The sequence below is a fragment of the Phocoena phocoena genome, chromosome 8 (genome assembly GCF_963924675.1).
Source record: "Phocoena phocoena chromosome 8, mPhoPho1.1, whole genome shotgun sequence".
In the NCBI taxonomy this organism is placed as follows: Eukaryota; Metazoa; Chordata; class Mammalia; order Artiodactyla; family Phocoenidae; genus Phocoena; species Phocoena phocoena.
In genome coordinates, this window is record NC_089226.1 from 20,850,204 (window position 1) to 20,872,816 (window position 22,613).

The window sequence follows — 22,613 nt, forward strand, 5'->3', positions numbered from 1 at the left end:
GAGTGTATTTCTTTGAGTTTAGTCTGTTTGGGGTTCACTTAGCTTCTTGATTCCATAAGTTTAAGTCTCTTGCCAAATTTGGGAAGCTTTCAGCCATTATTTTAGTACTTTTTCAGCCCTGCCCTCTTTCTTCTCTCCTTCTGGGACTCAGTGACATTAGTGTTAGATCTTTCGTTACCGTTCCACAGGCTCCTGAAGCTCTCTTCTCCTTGTTTTTCTCTAGTCCTTTTTCTTTCTGTTATTCAGATTATATAATTTTATTATTCTGTTTTCTACTTCACTGATCTTTCCTCTGATTCATCTGTTCTGCTGTTTAGCACATGTACTGAGCTTTTAATTTCAGTTCTTGTCCTTTTTATTTCTAAAATTTCCATTTGGTTCTTCTTTACTTCCTCTGTTTCTTTGCTGAGACGTTCTATTTCTTTGCTGTGACTTTTTTTTTAACTTTTTATTTTATATTGGAATATAGCCGACTAACAACATTGTGATAGTTTCAGGTGCACTGCTGTGACTTTCTATTCTTTTGTTTCGAGCATGTTTGTGATTGCTCGTTGAAGCATTTTTATCATGGTGGCTTTAAAATCTTTGTTAGATAATTTTAACATCTCTGTCATTTCTATGTTGGAGTTTGTTTGTTGTCATTTGTCATGTCTTGAGATCTTCCTTTCTTTGAAACCTGGACATTTTGAGTATTATGAAACTCTGGATCTTATTTAAAGCTTCTGTTTTAGCCAGCTTCCTCTGACCCTACAGTGATGGGAGAAAGGCTGTGTTGCCTTGTTACTGCCAGATGGGGAATGGAAGTCCAGGTTCCCCACTTGGCCTCCATTGACCCCTGGAGCTGGACAGCAGTGTTTGTTACTGCTGGATGGCAGCAAGAGTTCATGCTCTCTACTAGGCTTATACCGATATCACCTTGCTGAGAGGGGCAGGGGTACCTTGTCACTGCTCTCCACATAGCCTCGACTGATGTCATTGGAGGGGGCTGGCCTCATTACTGTTGGACAGTAGTGAAAGTCCTGACTCTCCACTAGGCCCTCTCTGAGACCACCTCAGCATGTAAGAGGAGGGGTGCCTCATTACTGCCAGGTAGCTGGGAGTCCAGGCTCCCTGCATGCTTTCCACTGTTGCCACAGGGTGGTGAGGGAGAGGGGAAGCTTGTTACTGCCCAGATCCCTACTTGGTCTTTTCTGACACCATCCATGCTGGGAGAAGGGGTTCCTCTTACAGCCTGATGAAGGTGAAAAGCTGGGCTCTCCACTGGACATTTACTGTCAGAGGTATGGGTGGAATGACATGTTTTTGATGGTGTGTTGGCTAGTATGTTAGGTTTCTGAAGAGAAACAGAGATCAATAGAATGTGTGTATATGTATGCATGCATGTACGTATGTGTGTGTGTGTGTGTTTATGTGTATTAGAGAGAGCTTGATTTAAGGAATTGACTCACAACTGTGGGAGCTGGTAAGTCTGAAATCTGCAGGGTTGATTGGTGGACTGAAGACCCAGGGAAGAATTGATGTTGCTGCTCCAGTCGGAAGGCAGTCTGGAGACAGAATTTTCTCTTCCTAGAGGGGTGAGAGAATACTTATTTTCCTCTTAAGGTCTTCAGCTGATTGGATGAGGCCCACCCACATTATGAAGGGTAATCTGCTTTATTCAAAGTCTACTGATTTAAATGTTAATCTGATCTTAAAAATACCTTCATAGCAACATCTAGAATGATGTTTGGCCAGATATCTAGGTATTGTGGCCTAGCTAAGTTGACACATAAAATTAATTATCAGTTGGAGTAGAGTGGTTACTGTCTAAAAATATTGTTCCTGTGGTCCTGAGGTTCCTAGCCAGTCTGCCTTCTTTCATCTACTCTTTCTAGTTGTCTTATATTTGTTTCATGCATAATGTCCAGGGTTTTCAGCTGGACTCAGCTGAAGGAATATGGAAAAGTACCTACTCTGGTTTTTTTTTTGTCGCCTTCTTTTAACATGTTAGATTAAATGCTTCATTGATGTTTGAGGCCATAGGTTTCTATTTCTAATTCTCTTCTCTATTTTCTCCTGAAACTTAAGTTCTTCCTTCTGTGTGTGTGTGTGTGTTTTAATATCACATCTTTTGGACTAGAGTGTCTGATTTTATGATTTTCTCTGGGTGTTTTTTTCCTCCTTCAGATTTTAGTTTAAAATTTTCTTTATTTAGTTGTAAGTTTTTCTAAGCACATTCACTCTGGTCTTGGTGATATGTATCCTGACCCTTGCCAAGAACTCAGTAGTCTATAAGCCATAATTCAGAAATACTGTTCTGTAATTTGATTCCATTGTTTATATCCTGCTGTTCACTTCCCGTATCTTTTTCTTCCAAAATCCCAACCTTTAGCCTGGACAGAAATTGAAAATCTCATCTCTTGGTTACAGAGACCTTCAGTATACTATCTGTGACCTCAGAGTCACTTAAGATACAGTGTCGCTTTCTTCTGTTGTTTCTGATGTGAGTTGGCAGAGCTTAGTGTTTGGCAGATTTGTGTCCTAGCTGGTTCCCTATCAAGTTTGATGTATTGCAGGAAGATAGAATACTTTTCTACTTTTCTTTTAGCTATGTTAGGTCTGTTTTCACATGGATGCTTCTGAACTCCCTAGTCAGGGTCGTGTACAGAAACACTAATTCAAAGCCTGGGAGCCACAGCTGCTTCACATACGTTAGTCTCTTTCACCTGGCCTGCCTGGCTTGCTTACACCTGTGAGTCGTTACAAAGGTAGTTTGCTATTCCTGTAATGCCACTCTTTTCTGCTGCCTTTCCTCCAGATAGTCTGCCAAACCACTTTTCAAACTACAGATCTTGTTTTCTACGGGAGTTCTTGCAGATTTAGCAAAGGAGAGCGTCTTATATTTCTTTTTATTTTGTTATTGTGACATGATTTTCCCATGGCTCTTTACCCTCTCCAATCCCCTATTAATTATGCACCATCCATTTCCCTTTAAAAAAATCTAAAAATCTTAATCTTCCAAAAAATCCATTTATAGCCACCCTTCAATTATCTATGTAACTAGAAACAACAGTACATAAATAACCGCTACTCCTGAATATATTTTGCTCTTAATATTTTGAGAATTCACAGAATTTCAAATAAACTAACAAAGTTACCCATTGAAACCCAGCATAAGAATCACCAGAAAATTATCACCTTTCCCAGTCTGTTTCCCCTACCTCTCTTTTCCCAACATTCATGTACAGAACAAGTTATATAATTTCATAGGTTGATGCAAATATTAACCTAAGGCAGAGCTTCATTTATTGAATTTATATCCTTTTGAATGGGTAATGAAAACAACTGTGAAAGGTTTGAATTTAAAAACCTTCTTTTCTTCTTGGAATGCAAAATATATACCAGGAACTGATAATAATGTCAATCAACTGATTAAGCAGAGAAAATTATAATAGAAAAAATTGTGAGCATGTTTTGCCAACTCTGGATGATTAAAAATTAACTTTCTATTACTTTTTATTTCTACTTTGGCATAATTGCTTTATTCTCTTGGCTGAATGCCATTTGAAGTTTATTCATCTTGTATTGTCCATCTTAGGTAGTGAGCTCCTAAAGGGTAGGTATCTATCTATATGTTTGTCTTCCTCTGGTCTTCTTTTAAATTACAGTGACAGTATAAAAACCTTAAAGAGAAAAAGGAAAATTTTGACAAAAATGGTGAATAGCTTTTTGTATATATGACTCAACTTAAGTAGAAGTTTTCTGAAAGCTGTGTGATTTATTTTTCTTTCTTTCCCTAATTTGGCACTTAATAGACTTTTCTTAAAGACGGTAGTGATAGTGACTTCAGTCATAAAAACTGATGAATTTCATTCTATATTATAGATGTAGTCTTAAAATATTTTATATCAACTGATATTTTTAAAAATCAAATATACAGGGAATTCCCTGGTGATCCAGTGGTTAGGACTCAGCACTTTAACTGCTGAGGGCCTGGGATTGATCGATCCCTTGTAGGTGAACTAAAATCCCACAAGCCGCATGGCGGGCAAAAGAAAAAAAAAATCAAATTTACAGAAGAAACCCTGAATTTGCTGTTGTAAAACAAAAGAAATGAAACAGTCTCCCATGATTTCTCAGTTTTCTGAAAATGCATTTTGTACAAAATAGTAGATTTGTTTATATTGAGATGTGTTCTTGAGAACTAAGAGATACGTAGATTGGGCTTCATTGAGTGGCACTACCACTATCCTGGGTATTCACCCGCCTGTACATTGATTAGAGCCCTTGGAATTGAAGAAGCTCTGTAAAAATTTAACATTTTTTCAAGCACACAAACCCACAAAATTTCCCTAACCCTTTGCATATTTAACAATGTCAGAATAACAATGATAATGTCTTGGCTTTAAATAGCTCCTTGACTATTTAAGGAGTTCAGAGAACTGAATGATCTCATTTTGCCTTTGCCATTCCTGACAAATATGTATCTTCAACTATGTTCAGTGCTAGTAGTAACATAGACCTTCTAATTGCCCATGTCTTGGCAATATGAAAAGCAGACCCTGTGTATTTGTCACCTCTAGTATAGGGATGTCTTTCAATATGAAAATACATCTAATGATGAACAGCAGTAGTTTGAGAAGAGTAGAATCAGCAATGTGGAGTATATTTACAATTATAATGAAATTATTTTCTCTACAGTGATCCTTAGAGTTGAGAGGGATTTTAGTGGTTTGTAGTCTAAACCCTTTGAAGAGATGGTAAAACCTCTGAGGCTAGGTAAAGAACTTCCCTAAATCACAGAGCTAGAGCTAGAGGTAGAGTATTTAGAGGTCCCATTTCTTGACATGCATGGTAATATTAGACAGGTTTAAATAAGAAGAGCTCTTAGTTGGGGTCAAGGGGTTCAGAGCATTATTCTGCTTTGCTATTGGTGTCATTTCAGAGATTTAGCTGTTTCAAATACTTGTTTGTTTTATGATTCCTTGCTGGCAGAATCCACATCTAATTATAATAGGATTATATACAGTAAGATTTCTTTATACACTTATCTTCTTTATAATGAAACGTTGTGGCTAAAACGGAATCAAAAGGTATCTTCTCAGAGAAATTCTTTACATGCAGAAAGTTCTGCAAGCTTGTAGAACTGGACTTAGTTGTCTCTAACATCTTGTCTGTGAATTGAGAATAAGCAAGGAATATCCATGTGGAGTTTTGCTTTACTTTTTTTTTTTTTTGGCTGCATTGGGTCTTAGTTGCGGCACGCAGGATCTTTGTTGAGGCGTGGGGGATCTTTTATTGCGGTGCACAGGCTTCTCTCTAGCTGTGGCATGCAGGTTTTCTCTTCTCTAGTTGTGGCGCGCAGGCTCCAGGGCATGCGAGCTCAGTAGTCATGGCACACGGGCTTAGTTGCCCTGCGGCATGTGGGATGTTAGTTCCCTGACCAGGGATTGAACCCGTGTCCCCAGCATGGTAAGGTGGATTCTGTACCACTGGACCACCAGGTAAGTCCCTGGTTTACTCTTAAATGTGATTCTTCTGTTCATTTTCTGTGTTCTTTGTGTTCTCTAATCCCCTTCCCAAGAGCAGGAATGCACTCATAGATCTGAAGGGAGTTACGTATTCTATTCACAGTAGTGGGATCCCAGAATAATTGTTTAAATTGATTTTTCTAGGCAACTCCCATACTTTAATTTTTTTATTCTATAAAATATCTAAGTAAATCAAATCTTGTTATGATGAATTGTCTAGCCTTACTCAAAATTAGTAGCCAGTTTACTAGAACTTGAACTCATTTTGATAGCTAGAGACTTTTTAGTAGATTTATCACAATGTGATTTGATCTTTATTGTACATTTTGGAGGAAATAGGTTGTCCTCCTGGGGCTTAGAAGCTAAGGGAAGAAATTCTTCGCACTTACAGATAGTTGGTTTCAGTTTTGGTGTTTGAAGTTATCCAGCATCCTGATGCAGCTGGTGACCATTCTTTCCTTCAGCAAATATTTTGTGACTGCCTGCTGTGTGCCAGGTACTGTATCAGGCACCAGGGAGACAGTGTTGATCAAGAGGGACTCAGTCCCTGCCTTCACAGAGCTTAGAATGCTCAGCTATAAGGAGTCCTGGGCCTCACTACAGTTGCTCACAGAGGGACATGAAGACATGTAGTGAATCAAAATGTATTACATGTTTTGGAAAGAAAGAGGACATCCTGAGTACTGCTTAAAAGTTAAGTAGTAAATTCATAGTGTATGTCAGCCATTGTTGCTGTTTGGTAGCTTCAGTTAGAACCAAATTTTACTTAGCTCTGGGCAAAGCGTCTAAACAGTTTTTTCAGCTTCAGTCCTCCCACTTGCCTTGGAGGTTACAGGACGATTGATTTCGATTGATCTTTCACATCATCACCTTAAACTCTTAGAGGATTCTTTATTGCATTTGTTTACCAAAGAATTTTCAGTGACATTTGAGAAATAAGATGTTTTCTACATGGAGATGGTTTCTCTGTGATGTTCCCTGAACTTCACGTTGGCCCTTGCCAGAGATCTCTATTTTTACAGCTATGTGCGTCATTGTTGTTTCCAACTGATAGATGCATGAATGCAAGTTCACATCCTTCCTGCCTTAGGACTTGTGGGGGCTTGGCTCAGGCGGCTGGATAGACAGCAGGGAAGGTCACTGAGAAAAGGAGGTTAGACTATTAGTTCTTTCTTTGTCCCCACACGACATTCTAAGCTGTAATAAATTTATTGTTTGGTACAACTGTTAAACCCATTCCTGTTGTTATTTTTTCTCAGTCTTCAGCCTCCTCCACAGCCTTTCTGTGGCTTTTGAAGTCCACTCTCCCCGAGTTTCAAAACAGTGTACTTCTTTGATCCTTCTCCTACGACCTCTCTAAGGGGTCTTTTCATACCCTACTTCTGCCACTTTCTTCTGCCCAGTACTTTAGGTATCTCCCCAAACTTTTTCTGGGGTCTTCTGCTCCTCTCTCTTCTTTCTTCTCTTTTCCTACCCTTTCACCTTTTCCTCCCTCATCTTTCACTTTTTTATTCATGCACTCTTGGGTACATTTGTTAAATATATATTTACTTAGCACCTACTGTGTGCTTTGTACTATGCTAGGTACTAGGTTTTTGGAATGCATGCATGAATGAGATAGATACAGCTCCAGCTTCCATAGAATTTACTATTTTCCCAATTGATTCATAAATTATAATTAAGTAGTGTTTTAATGGAGAAGTATTGGTTGATACGAGAGCATGTAATTTAGGGACCTGTCCTAGTTTAAGTGGACAGTGAAGTCTTCCCTAGGAAATCATTCTTAGCTAAAATCTAAAGGGTGAGTAGGAATTTCTGAGGTAGAAGCAGGGAGTGTACCAGGCAGTTGCAACAGAAGACTCTAACTCAGCAGATTTTCCTGGTGGTCCAGCGGTTAAGACTCCGTGCTCCCAATGCAGGGGGCCTGGGTTTGATCCCTGGTCAGGGAACTAGATCCCGCATGCCGCCACTAAAATATCTCTCTGCTGCAACTAAAGATCCCACGTGCTGCAACTAAAAGACCCCTCGTGCCACAACTAAAGATCCCACATGCCGCAACTAAAAGGTCCCTCGTGCCACAACTAAAGATCCCGCGTGCTGCAACTAAAAGATCCCGTGTGCCACGACTAAGACCTGGTGCAGCCAGATAGATAGATATCTAGATAGGTAGATAAATAAATAAATATTAAAAAAAAGAAAATTCTTAACTCAGTATTCTAGTCACATGGGCCTTCTTTCAGTTCCTTGAATACACCATGTTTCTTCCCACCTCAGGTGATGAAACACGAGTTATCATCTTTTCTCAATCTTACCTAAACTGATTCTTCACTGCAATTCCTTCTTTTCCGCAGTTCACTGCATTAGAAGTCTTGGTGTCATTGATTTCCTTTGAAATAGACCTGAGATCTACCCTTTCTGCTTCCTTCATTTGCTCTGCCTGCCATAGGGCTTCAAGGTATGGTCACTTCACAGCTGGATACTGTGATAGTGACTAGAGTCCTTCCAGCCTTCTCCTCCAACATTTCCTTGCCCCACCCTCCCCAGCATAGCCAATACGGACCTCTCGTTCTGAGACCCGTTTTTAATTATATTACTCCTTGGTTAAAAAACCTAGAGTAGATTCCTGGTGCACAAAATCCAGATTCCCCTAATTTGGGTCCTCGGTTATCAGTCCTCAGACTGCCTGTCTCTAGTTTTGTTTCTCAACACACACCTCCTGGGACAAACAGATATTCCACCTCTTTCCCCTTTCTGTAAACCATGCTCCTTTCTGCCTTTGTTCTCTGTTCTAACATTTGCCACTGTCTCCAGGAAAGCTTTTCAACTAGTGTAGCCCCCAGTGATTTCTTCATCTCTGAACTCTACTTATAATACTTTCTGTATTTCATATGTGCTAATATTATTTCCTGACCTAAATTTTAAATTTAAAAACAGAGACATGTCTTACAGGAATTTTATATACCCTGCTTTAGGATTCACCTAAGTATAGGTACTTAATAAAGGCTTTGATGATGCCCAGAAGACTGACTTTTCCAGTTTTTTTAAATTGAAGTATAGTTGATTTATAATATTGCATCAGTTTCAGGTGTACAGCATAGTGATTCAGGGTTTCTGCAGATTATATTCTATTATAGGTTATTACAAGATAATGGGGATAATTCCCTGTGCTATACAGTAAAGCCTTGTTGCTTATCTATTTTATGTGTAGTAGTTTCTATCTGTTAATCCCATACTCCTAATTTGTCCCTCCCCTCTCCCTCTTCCCTTTGGTAACAATAAGTTTCTTTTCTATTTCTTTGAGTCCAGAAGATTCATTTCAATATTATTTAGTGGAGGTTGCTAATCAAGGATTATGAGTCGTTAATATTGTAACTGTTGTGTCCTACACATTGGGCATAACTTGAATTGACAGTAAACACCAATCTAGGTTGACAACAGGAATAATTCATTGTAACGGGCTCTAATGCTCCAAGGTTCTTTTATATTAGTCAAATTCTCACATTTCACAGAAGTAATTAGGATTCCTTCTAATATTACAGCTATTCGCATACTAGTCCTTTATAGTTTGCAAGTTTTATTTAAACGAATCATCTCATTTAATCCTCAGTACAACTCTTTGAGGTAAATGGTATTATCCTTGTTTCTTTTAAACGAATCATCTCATTTAATCCTCATTACAACCCTTTGAGGTAAATGGTATTATCCTTAATTTTTACTGAAGAAGAAGTTGAGGTATAAAAGACTTAAATCAGTGTGAGTCACCCAGCTAGTTTATTTTGGAGCCCAGACCAGAACCTAGGCCTCTGACTTAAAGTTCCTCTTCTAATTTAAAAAATTTTTATTTATTTATTTTTATGTACTTTTTTTTATTGGAGTAAAATTGCTTTACAACGTTGTGTTAGTTTCTGCTGAACAATGAAGTGAGTCAGCTATACGTATACATATATCCCCGTATCCCCTCCCTCTTGGACCTCGCTCCCACCCCCCACCCCATCCAACGCAGCTAGGTCATCACAGAGCACCGAGCTGAGCTCCCTGTGCTATACAGCAGGTTCCCACTAGCTATCTGTTTTACACATGGTATTGTACTTATGTCAAACCTAATCTCCCAATTCATCCCACCCTCTCCTTCCCCCTCTGTGTCCACATGTCTGTTCTCTACATCTACGTCTCTATTCGTGCCCTACAAATAGGTTCATCTGTACCATTTTTCTAGATTCCACATATATGCGTTAATATACAGTATTTGTTTTCCTCTTTCTGGCTTACTTCACTCTGTATGACAGACTCTAGGTCCATCCACATCTCTACAAATGACCCAATTTTGTTCCTTTTTATGGCTGAGTAATATTCCATTGTATATATGTGCCACATCTTTATCCATTCATCTGTTGTTGGACATTTAGGTTGTTTCCATGTCCTGGGTATTGTAAATAGTGTTGCAGTGAACATTTGGGTACGTGTGTCCTTTTGAATTATGGTTTTCTTAGCAAACCCAGTGGGATTTCTGGGTCATATGGTAGTACTGTTTTTAGTTTTTTAAGGAATCTCTATACTGTTCTCCATAGTGGCTGTATTAATTTACATTCCCACCAGCAGTGTGAGAGGGTTCCCTTTTCTCCACACCCTCTCCAGCATTTATTGTCTGTAGATTTTTTGATGATGGCCATTCTGACTAGTGTGAGGTGATACCTCACTGTAGTTTTGATTTACATTTCTCTAATAATTAGTGATCTTGAGCATCTTTTCATGTGCCTCTTGGCCATCTATATGTCTTATTTGGTGAAATGTCTATTGAGGTCTTCCACCCATTTTTTAATTGGGTTGTTTGTTTTTTTGATATTGAGCTGCATGAGCTGTTTGTATATTTTGGAGATTAATTCTTTGTCCGTTCTTCATTTGCAAATATTTTCTCCCATTCTGAAGGTTGTCTTTTTGTCTTGTTTATGGTTTCCTTTGCTGTAGAAAAGCTTTTAAGTTTAATTAGTCCTATTTGTTTATTTTTTAATTTTCATTACTCTAGGAGGCAGGTCAAAAAAGATCTTGCTGTGGTTTATGTCAAAGAGCATTTTTCCTGTTTTCCTCTATGAGTTTTATAGGGTCTGGCCTTACATTTAAGTCTTTAATCCATTTTGAGTTTATTTTTGTGTATGGTGTTAGGTAGTATTCTAATTTCATTCTTTTACATGTAGCTGTCCAGTTTTCCCAGCACCACTTATTGAAGAGGCTGTCTTTTCTCCATTGTATGTTCTTGTCTCTTTTGTCATAAATTAGGTGACCATATGTTCGTGGGTTTATCTCTGGGCTTTCTATCTTCTTCCATTGATCTACATTTCTGTTTCTGTGCCAGTACCATATTGTCTTGATTACTGTAGCTTTGTAGTATAGTTTGAAGTCACAGAGCCTGATTCCTCCAGCTCTGCTTTTCTTTCTCAAGATTGCTTTGGCTGTTTGGGGTTTTTTGTTTTCCATACGAATTGTAAAATTTTTAATTCTAATTTTGTGAAGAATGCCATTGGTAGTTTGATAGGGATTGCACTGAATCTGTAGATTGCTTTGGGTAGTATAGTCATTTTCACAATATTGATTCTTCCAATCCAAGAACATGGTGTATTTCTCCATCTGTTTATGTCATCTTTGATTTCTTTCATCAGTGTTATATGGTTTTCTGAGTACAAGTCTTTTGCCTCTTTAGGTAGGTTTATTCCTAGGTATTATATTCTTTTTGTTGCTATGGTAAATGGGATTGTTTCCTTAATTTCTCTTTCTGATTTTTTGTTGTTAGTGTATAGGAATGCCAGAGATTTCTTAATTTTGTATTCTGAAACCTTACCAAATTCATTGATTAGTTTTCTGGTGACATCTTTAGGATTTTCTATGTATAGTATCATGTCATCTGCAAACAATGACAGTTTTACTTCTTTTCCAATTTGTATTCCTTTTGTTTCTTTTTCTTCTCTGACTGCTGTGGCTAGGACTTGCAAAACTATGTTGAATAAGAATGGGGGGAGTGGACATCCTTGTCTTGTTCCTGATCTTAGTAGAAGTGCTTTCAGTTTTTCACCATTGAGTATGATGTTTGCTGTCAGTTTGTCATATATGAGCTTTATTATCTTGAGGTAGTTTCCCTCTATGCCCACTTTCTGGAGAGTTTTTATCATAAATGGGTGTTGAATTTTTGTCAGAAGCTTTTTCTGCATCTATTGAGATGATCATATGGTTTTTATTCCTTAATTTGTTAATATGGTGTATCAACATTGGTTGATTTGCGTATATTGAAGAATCCTTTCACTCCTTGGATAAATCCCACTTGATCATGGTGTATGATCCTTTTAATGTGTTGTTGGATTCTGTTTGCTAGTATTTTGTTCGGGATTTTTGCCTCTGTGTTCATCAGTGATATTGGCCTGTAATTTTCTTTTTTTGTGATTTCTTTGTCTGGTTTTGGTATCAGGGTGTTGGTGGCTTCATAGAACAAATTTGGGAGTGTTCCTCCCTCTGCAGTTTTTGGAAGAGTTTGAGAAGGATTGGTCTTAGCTCTTCTCTAAATGTTTGGTAGAATTCGCCTGTGAAGCCATCTGGTCCTGGACTTTTGTTTGTTGGAAGAGTTTTAATTACAGTTTCAATTTCATTACTTGTGATAGGTCTGTTTATATTTTCTAATTCTTCCTGGTTCAGTCTTGGAAAGTGTACCTTTCCAAGGATTTGTCCATTTCTTCGTGGTTGTCCATTTTATGGGCATATAGTTGTTTGTAGTAGTCTCTTATAATCCTTTGTATTTCTGTGGTGTCAGTTGTGATTTCTCCTTTTTCATTTCTAATTTTATTGATTTGCTTCCTGTCCCTTTTTTTCTTGATGTGTCTGGCTAAAGGTTTATCAATTTTGTTTATCTTCTCAGAGAACCAACTTTTAGTTTTATTGATCTTTGCTATTGTTTTCTTCATTTCTATTTCATTTATTTCTGCTCTCATCTTTATGATTTCTTTCCTTCTACTGACTTTGACTTTTCTTTGTTCTTTCTCTGGTTGCTTTAGTTGTAAGGTTAGATTGTTTATTTGAGATTTTTCTTGTTTCTTGAGGTGAGATTAAATTGCTATAAAATTCCCTCTTAGAACTGATTTTGCTGAGTCCTGTAGGTTTTGGGTCGTTGTGTTTTCATTGTCATTTGTTTCTATGTATTTTTTAATTTCTTCTTTGACTTCTTCAGTGATGTCTTGGTTATTTAGTAGCACACTGTTTAGCTTCCATATATTTGTGGTTTTTACAGTTTTTTTTCCTGTAATTGATTTTGAATCTCATAGCGTTGTGGTCACAAAAGATGCTTGATATGATTTCAGTTTTCTTAAATTTTCCGAGGCTTGATTTTTGACTCAAGATGTGATAGATCCTGGGGAATGTTCTGTGTGCACTTGAGAAGAAAATGTATTCTGCCACTTTTGGTGGAATGTCCTATAAATATCAGTTAAATCTATCTGGTTTACTGTGCCATTTAAAACTTGTGTTTCCCTGTTTATTTTCTCTTTGGATGATCTGTCCATTGGTGTAAGTGGGGTGTTAAAAGTCCCCTACTATTATTGTGTTACTGTCAATTTCCCCTTTTATGGTTGTTAGCATTTGCCTTATGTATTGAAATGCTCCTTTGTTGGGTACATAAATATTTATAATTGTTATAGCTTCTTCTTGGGTTGATCCCTTTATCATTACGTAGTGTCCTTCCTTATCTCTTGTAACAGTCTTTATTTTAAAGTCTATTTTATCTGATATGAGTATTGCTACTCCAGCTTTCTTTTGATTTCCATTTGCATGGAATATCTTTTTCTATCCCTTCACTTTCAGTCTGTATGTGTCCCTAGGTCTGATGTGGGTCTCTCGTAGACAGCATATATATGGGTCTTGTTTTTGTATCCATTCAGCCAGCCTGTGTCTTTTGGTTGGAGCATTGAATCCATTTACATTTAAGATAATTATTGATTTGTATTCTCCTATTACCATTTTCTTAATTGTTTGGGTTTGTTTTTGTGGGTCTTTTTCTTCTCTTGTGTTTCTCACCTAGAGAAGTTCCTTTAGCATTTGTTGTAAAGCTGGTTTGGTGGTGCTGAATTCTCTTAGCTTTTGATTGTCTGTAAAGCTTTTGATTTCTCAGTCAAATCTGAATGAGATCCTTGCTGGGTAGAGTAATCTTGCTTGTAGATTTTTCTCTTTCATCACTTTAAGTATATCCTGCCCCTCCCTTCTGGCCTGCAGAGTTTCTGCTGAGAAATCAGCTGATAACCTTATGGGGATTCCTTTGTATGTTATTTTCTGCTTTTCCCTTGCTGCTTTTAATATTTTTTCTTTGAATTTAATTTTTGTTAGTTTGATTAATATGTGTCTTGGTGTGTTTCTCTTAGGGTTTATCCTGTATGAGACTCTCTGCGCTTCCTGGGCTTGGGTGACTATTTCCTTTCCCATGTGAGGGAAGTTTTCCACTATAATCTCTTCAGATATTTTCTCAGACCCTTTCTTTTTCTCTTCTTCTTCTGGGACCCCTATAATGTGAATGTTGGTGCATTTAGTGTTGTCCCAGAGGTCTCTGAGATTGTCTTCAATTCTTTTCATTCTTTTCTCTTTATTCTGCTCCTTGGCAGTTATTTCCACCATTCTGTCTTCCAGCTCACTTATTCGTTCTTCTACCTTAGTTATTCTGTTCTTGATTCCTTCTAGTGTATTTTTCATTTCAGTTATTGTGCTGTTCATCTCTGTTTTTTTGTTCTGTAGTTCTTCTAGATCTTTGTAAACATTTCTTGTATTTTCTCAATTCATGCCTCCATTCTATTTCTGAGATTCTGGATCATCTTCACTGTCATTACGCTGAATTCTTTTTCAGGTAGGTTGCCTATTTCCTCTTCATTTATTTGGTCTCATAGGTTTTTACCTTGCTCCTTCATCTGTGAGAGATATATATATATATATATATTTTTTTTTTTTAATGGGTGAGATTGTGTTCCTGTCTTACTGGTTGTTTGGCCTGAGGCTTCCATCACTGGAGTTTTGTAGGCTGTTGGGTAGAGGTGGGTCTGGTGCCAAGAATTAGGAACTCCGGGAGACCTCATTCCTATGAATATTCCCTGGTGTCTGAGATTCTCTGTTAATCCAGTGGTTTGGACTCAGAGCTCCCACCACAGGAGCTCAGGCCTGACCCCTGTCTCATGCACCAAGATCCCACAAGCCATGCAGGGTGGCAAAAAAAAAAAAAAAGAAAAATAGCAGAACAATAACAAAGAGTAAAAAATAAAATAAGATTAGAAAACTAACAGATATGTTACAAAGAATAAAAAAAAGAAAAATGTAGATGAAACAAGAACTGGAAGGTAAAACAGAACCATAATAGTAAAAAAGGGGAGAAAAGGAAAAAAAGCCTTGGCTGTGGAGGGTGAGGCTTAGGCAGGGGCAGGGTTTAGGCAGTGGGCAGGGCCTTTGCTTAGGACCACAGGGCTGGAAAAGGCCCTGGGGGGTTGGGGGTGGGGCTTAGGCTCATCTCAGCTGGAGGGCCCAGGAGTGCCTCTGGCCTTCGAGGGCAGAGGGCCAGGTCCAGCATGCCAGCAGGCTCACTGGGCCCAAGTGGGTGGGGGAAACGCCAGCCAGCTGCATTTCCCCCTGATCCTCCCATCCCAGAAGGCCCCTCCCTGTTGGCCTCTCTTCTTCTTCTCCCATCCCTCCCTCTTATGTCCCTAAGATCCACATGGTGGAGGGGGCCCCAGAAAGCAGGGGAGCAGACCTGGAATCCTAGTAGGCTTCCCGGGGCCAAGTGGGCAGGGGAAATGCCCGCTGGGCCTCCCCTGATCCTCTGGTCCTGGAGGGTTCCCCCCATCATCTGCCTCCTCTTCTCTTCCCCCCACTCCTCCCTCCCTCTCATGCCCCTAGGAACCATGAGGCTGGAGGGGACCCTGGAGAATGGAGGGCCAGGCCTGGGAGCCCAGCAGTCTTCCCAGGCCTGGGTGAGTGGGGGAAATGCCCTCTGCACCTCCCTGGATCCTCCAGTCCTCGAGGGCCCCTCCTGCCAGCTTCTCCTCTTCTCCCCCCACCTCCCTCCTACACCCCTAGGACCAACGTGGCCCAGAGGGGGCCTCGAATGGTGGAGGACCCTTCCTGGGAGCCCCACAGGCTTCCCGGGCCCGATGGGGCAGGGAAATGTCTCGGAGGATCAGGATTCCTCCAGGCGTGGGAACCCCTCCCTACTCCCAGCCACCCCTCAGGGGCGCCAGTCCTGTCCAGCCTCCACTTTGCCCCCCCTCTCACTCCCCCTATGTCCTACCTGGTCGCTGAGGGGTTCTTCCTGTCTCCTTAGGCAGTCAGGTCCCCCACTAGCGTCTGGCAGGCGCCCTAGTTGTGGGGAGACACGAACTCCACATCCACCCCCACTGCCATCTTGACCGGAAGCCTCTTAATTTTTTAAATAAAAAATTTTTTCAGCTTTATTGAGGTATAATTGACAAATAACATTGTGGAAGTTTAAGGTATACAATGGGATGATTTGGTATATGTATATATTGTGAAATGACTACCACAATAAGTTAGTTAGCGCATCCATCACCTCACGTAGTTGCCATTTTTCTCTACTCTCTCAGGTGATTTCAAGCATGCGGTGCTGTATTGTTAACTGTAGTCTCCAGGCTGTACACTAGGTCCCTAAAACTTCATCATCTATAACTGAAGTTTGACCAGCATCTCTCCGTTTCCCCCAGTCCCTCACAACCACCATTCTACTTTGTTTCTGTGAGTTCAGCATCAGGGGTGCAGATATTGCTTCAAGGTAGTGATTTCATTTCTTTCAGATACATACCAAAAGTGGGATCGCTGGATGATATGGTAGTTCTATTTTTGATTTTTTTGAGGAACCTCCATACTGTTTTCCATAATGGCTATGCGAGTTCCCGTTCCTACCAACAGTACAAGGGTTCTCTTTTCTCCACATATTCGCCATTGCTTGTTATCTCTTGTCTTTTTGATGATAGCCATTCTGTCAGGTATGAGGTGATAATCTCATTGTGGTTTTGTTTTGCATTTCCCTGATGATTGGTGATATTGAGCACCTTTTTGTGTACCTGTTGGCCATTTGTATGTCTTCTTTGGAAAAGGGTCTATTCAGGTCCTTTGCCCATTTTAAATCATATTATTTGGCTTTTTGCTGTTGAGTTGTATGAGTGCCTTATAAATTTTGGGTATTAACCCCTTATCAGATATGTGGTTTCCAAATACTTTTTCTCTTTCCATAGGTTGCCTTTTTATTTGGGGCTCCTTTTTTAAACACTGTATTTCTTCTCTATTAGAGAATCTGCCCTTGCTCATACTTAACCATTTTCTGTCAGAGACCTTTGTCCTTGTGTATTTTAGTTGTTCAGTAACTGATTCCTAGAAAAAAAGACTGTTCAGCAGCTGCTTCTCAGGAAGCATGAAAAGAGGTTACATTTTTTAAATGGATTAGTATTTCAATTAATATGATTTTGCCTTAGTATCTTTCTAAAAACTTTAAATGAAATTTGCATATGGATGGTGTGATGAGTGAAGCCTAAAGCTAACTGGTGTAGTTGGGTATTAATTAGTTACTACCCACATCTCTGGTAGACCATGTATCCAGCACCAAAACTAGATAATCAGACCTGTAGTATGCCTAGCCAGAAAAGGCCAGGCTGAGGTCAAGTATTGAAATGTCATACTCAGAGCTCCCTCACCAAAGGAGGTCTAGGCATGAGACCATGAATCTTTACCCCTTGCTGGTTCTATTTGATTACAGAGACATGGTGCTGGCAGAGCTTTTAAAAACTTGTTTCATGTTTTTAAAATCCTTGGGAGCTACAGAGTGGGTGTTCAGACCAAAAAGGCTGCTTCCTGGAGTGTTTGTGCAAAGGGTCATTTTTAGAGAGTTATGAGGAATGGAATTGGGTCTGACGTCAATTCTCAGTGTGCTTTCTCTCCCCAGAGGAATAGCCCATATGTAGAGACAGATGTGAGACTGAAGTCTCTTTTACATATAAATAATGCTGGGAGAGAATGAGAACATTACTGTGAGTTAGAGGTTGGGGAAGAACCAAGTTTACTGTAAGCCAGAGATGACCAAGTTGTTTTTATACACACTTTTTCAAACATTCAATTGTGTATAACCCATAAGCCTAAATGTGCACAAAACATAAATGTACAGTAAATTAATAATAATTAATAATAATAGAACAAATACCTGTGTAATCATCCCAGGTCAAATACTAGAACATTACCAGCACCCAGAAGCTCCCCCAACAATTCCTTTTGATCACTACCCAGTTCCCCCTTCAGGAGTCTCCTGACTTTTATGGTAATAATCTCCTTGCTTTTCTCTTTAGATTTACCACTTTTATATGCATTCCTAAGCAACATAAATTCATTTTGCCTATTTTTGAACTTCATATACATGGAATCATATTGCATTTTTATGTGTCTTGATCCTTTTACTTAATGTTTTGTTTGTAATTACACATTGTTGAATATAGCTGTAGTTTGTTCTCTTTTATTAGAGTATTTCATTGTATGACTATATTATTTTACTTTTGATAGTTGTTTGGTTCTTTCCAGTCTGGGCCAGCTGTAAATAATGCCACTTTGAACATTCTTTTTTTTTAAACAAACTTATTTATTTTTGGCTGCATTTGGTCTTCGTTGCTGCACGTGGGCTTTTTCTAGTTGTGGTGAGCAGGGGCTACTCTTCATTGTGGTGTGCAGGCTTCTCATTGCGTTGACTTCTCTTGTTCAGGAGCATGGGCTCTAAGTGTGCAGGCTTCAGTAGCTGTGGCACGCGGGCTCAGCAGTTGTGGCTCGTGGGCTCTAGAGTGTAGGCTTAGTAGTTGTGGCTCACGGGCTTAGCTGCTCCACAGCATGTGGGATCTTCTCAAACCAGGGATCAAGCCCATGTCCCCTGCATTGGCAGGCGGATTGTTAACCACTGCAACACCAGGGAAGTCCCCACTTTGAACATTCTTGAACTTGTCTTTTGGTTCACGAATTCCCGTTGGATATACATTACCTTGAACCATGTGAAATTACCTTTTTTTCCCCCTGTGTCGTGCAGCTTGCAAATTCTTAGTTCCCTGACCAGGGATCGAACCTGTGCCTCCCTGCAGTGGAAGCGCAGAGTCCTAACCACTGGACTGCCAGGGAAGTCCCTGAAAGTACCATTTTTGTGGATCAGTCACATATTAATGATTCCATATGGTTCATTGTAATACCTAGGAGTAGAATTGTTGGATCATAAGAATAGCATATGTTCAATTTTAGTATATTCTGCCAAATAGTTTTCTAAAAATCTTGTACCAACTTAATCTCCCTCCAGCAACGTATAAGAATTGTCCCACATTCTGGCTTACATGTGGTATTGTAATTTTTCGTTGTAATTTTGATTTGCATTTCCTTGGTTACTCATGAAGTTGAGTACTGTTTCATTTGTTTTTGGCTGTTTAGATTTCTTCTTATGAAGTCATTTGCCTATTCAAGTCATTTGCCTATTTTTCTGTTGAATGGTCCATTTTTGTCTTACTGATCAGCAGGTGTTCTTTATATATTCTAGATATGAATACTTGATTGTTAATGTGTCACATGTATCTTCATTCTGTGTCTCATCTCTTTACTCTCTTATTGGTGTCTTTGATGAACGGATATTCCCAATTTTAATGTAGTCAAATTTATTCATTTTTTTTTATAGTTAATACTTTTTGTGTTTGTCTAAAATGACTTTTGCCATACGTAAGATTTTGACGATAGTCTGCCATATTATCTTCTAAGAGCTTTGTTTTTCACATTTAGTTCTGTAATCCATCTGAAGTTGATTTTTTTTACATTATCAATTTTTTTATTGATGTATAGTTGATTTACAACGTTGTATTAATTTCTGCTATACAGCAAAGTGATTCAGTTATATATAGATATAGATATATACACACATATTCTTTTTTATATTCTTTTCCACTATGGTTTACCATGGGATATTGAATATAGTTCTTTGTGCTATACAGTAGGACCTTGTTGTTTATTCATTGTGTACAGAGGTCCAATTTCATTTTTCCCCCAATGGATATCCAGTTGTCCCAGCACCAATTAGTGAAGAGAGATACTCTCACCATTGCTCTGAGGTGTCACTTCTGTCATAGATCAGGGTCCATATGTGCCTGTATCTGTTCCAGGCTCTGTTCTATTCAGTGGTCTGTTATATTTCTGCACTAATACCTCATTGTCTTAATTACTATAACTTTATAGTAAGTAAGTCCCCACCTTGTTCTTTTCTAAGAGTGCCTTGGCTATCCTTGTCCTTTTGCATTCCCATATACATTTTAGACTCAGCTTGTCAAGTTTCATCAAAAAAGTCTGTTGGCATTTTTATTGAGATTGCATTTAATCTATCCATTTATTTAGAATTTACATCTTTATAATAGTGAGTCTTAAATCTAGAAATAAGGTTTATCTCTCCATGTAATAAGGTCTACTTTATTGTTTATCCAAAAATTTTTTGAGGTAAATTTCATATTTCAACAATATTTTATCATCAAATTTACCATTTTAATCATTTTTAGGTATACACTTCAGTTGCATTAAGAACAGTTATACTGTTGTGCAACCATCACCACTCTCTACCTCCAGAACTTTTTCAGTGGCTTTCAGTACATTCATAATGTTATACAACCACCAGCACTATCTAATTTCAGAGCATTTCATCATCCCCCACACCCCCCCAAAAAAACCCCATGTGCATTAAGTTGTCACTCTTCCAATCCTTAGCAACCACTAATCTGCCTTCTGTCTTCATGGATTTGCCTCTACTGGACATTTCATGTTAAGTGGAGTCACACAAAATATGGTCTTTTGTGTCTCATTTCTTTCACTCAGCACAATGTTTTCAAGGCTCATCTTTGTTGTAGTATGTACCCTTTTAAGACTGAATAATATTCCATTGCATGTATATACCACATTTTGATTATATGAATATACCATATTATAAATTCATCAGTTGATAGACACTAGTCAATAAAATTCTATAATTCTTTGTAGAGGACTTGCCCATATTTCGTTAGATTTATTCCAAGACACATGTTTTCAAATCCTTTTAAATGATATTTTTATAATGTAATTTGAAAATACATAATTTTTTAAAATGTAATTTAATATGTTGTTTACCACTGTTATATAGGAACATATGATGTTAATTTTACATTCTATAAATAGTTTAAAGTTTGATAAACTCTCTTAATCCCAAAAATTTATGTTGATTCTTTTGGATTTTATATATATCAATCATTGTGATGAATGAAGGACTTTTGTTTGTTTCTTTTCATTTCTTCTGCCATTTGTTTCTTCCTTGTATCTTACCCTGCTGACTAGAACCTCTAGTACAGTGTTGAATAGAGTAATGATAATAAGCAGCCTTGACTTATTCCTGATTCCAAAGGAAAAGCTTTCAACCCTTCACTGTTAAATATGAGATTTGCTATTTCTATTCATATTTCAAATGATTTTTATCTTAGCTGAAACCTGGATTTCTAGGACAAATCCTTTTTGGTTTTAATTTTTAAGAAACATTTAAATGAGCTCCTGAGGGTACTTCCCCTCTGATTCGGTCATTTTTGGCAGTCTTGATGTATGACTTTGGAAGTCACACTGACCTGAGTCCAAATATGGCTCTACTATAAACTCATGTGATTTTGGTTAGGATTATAAATCCTTTTAGGGCAAGAACTGCATGCTATTTAGTTAATTCTGTATCATTAGCTTTAACTTATTAATGCCTAGTACATTGTAGGGGCTTAATATAGATCTTGAAAAAAATGAAGTTATATAATTTGTCTCTGAGTCTTGGCTTCCTCATTTATAAAATAGGAATTAATAATCCCCTATAGGCCTTTATATAATGATTTAAAAAATAATATGTGTAACATAGTTGCATGTAAAAAATGCAACTTTCCTTTGAGATTTACTTTTCTTTAGCTGACTACATTAGTAATTAAGAGGGTTCTGGGATCCGCTTTCTAATATTGAGTGTTGGGGGGTTCTCCACAGTAACAGCAATTCTCAGACACCATCTGGGTGTCTTACAACTCAACACAATTCTTACACTGTCTACTCAGAGATACCATCAGATTCCACAGATTGAGGGCTCAGTCCTACAAGACTGCCCCCTTCTCCTGCCTACTTCAGATGCCAATCTTAAGCCCAGGTTGTTACCTGTTTCTGACTGCCTGGCTACAGATTGGAGCCGTTACCCCCTCCTTGAACTTTAGGTGCTGGTTGTAAGTCCAGGTTGTTCCCTATACTTCTGACTGAATATAAAGCGGAGGTTCCCATGACCCTCTCCTTGTGTTTGATTAATTTGCTAGAGTGGCAAACACAGAGAAATATTTTACTTACTAGATTATTGGTTTATTATAAAAGGATATAATTCAGGAACAGCCAGATGGAAGAGATGAACAGGGCAAGGTATAGGGGAAGAGTGGGGATCTTCATGCCCTTTCCAGGTGCAGCACTCTTCCCGAATCTCCACGTGTTCACCAACCTGGAAGCTTTCCAAACTTGTCCTTTTAGGGTTTTATGGAGGCTTCATTACACAGGCATGATTGATTAAATCATTGGCCAATCTCCAGCCCCTCCCCCCTCCCCCAGTGACTGAAAGGTCCAACCTTCTTTTCACATGGTTAGTTCAACTGGTGACCAGCACCCCCTCCCATCTTTACAGGATTTTCAAAAGTCACCTCATTAACATAAGTTCCGTTGTGGTTGAAAGGGGCTTGTTATGAATAACAAGACACCCCTTTCACCATTATGGCTTTGAAGGGATTTCAGGAACTGAGGACAAGAGACTGAATATTATAACAAAAGATGCTCCAATTGCTCTCATGGCTTAGGAAATTACAAGGGTTTGGGGTGCTCTGAACCAGAAACATTGGAAGAAGACCAAAAAAAAACTTTATTATAAATCACAATATCACAGTAATGATTTCCATCTTTGGGTTTTTATTTAATCTCATAGAAACTTGTTTACTGTATTTTTTTGGGACTATCATTGATTTACAATATTGTGCTAGTTTCAGGTGCACAGCAAAGTGAACTTTG

The 22,613-nt window shown here is 38.5% G+C and overlaps 1 protein-coding gene across 3 annotated transcripts in view; it reads left to right on the top strand.

Moving 5' to 3' along the window:
* The window catches only part of ALG9 (ALG9 alpha-1,2-mannosyltransferase), a 92,562-nt gene that overhangs the window by 47,683 nt on the left and 22,266 nt on the right, over window positions 1-22,613 (top strand). The gene's annotated exons all lie outside the window — the stretch shown is intronic.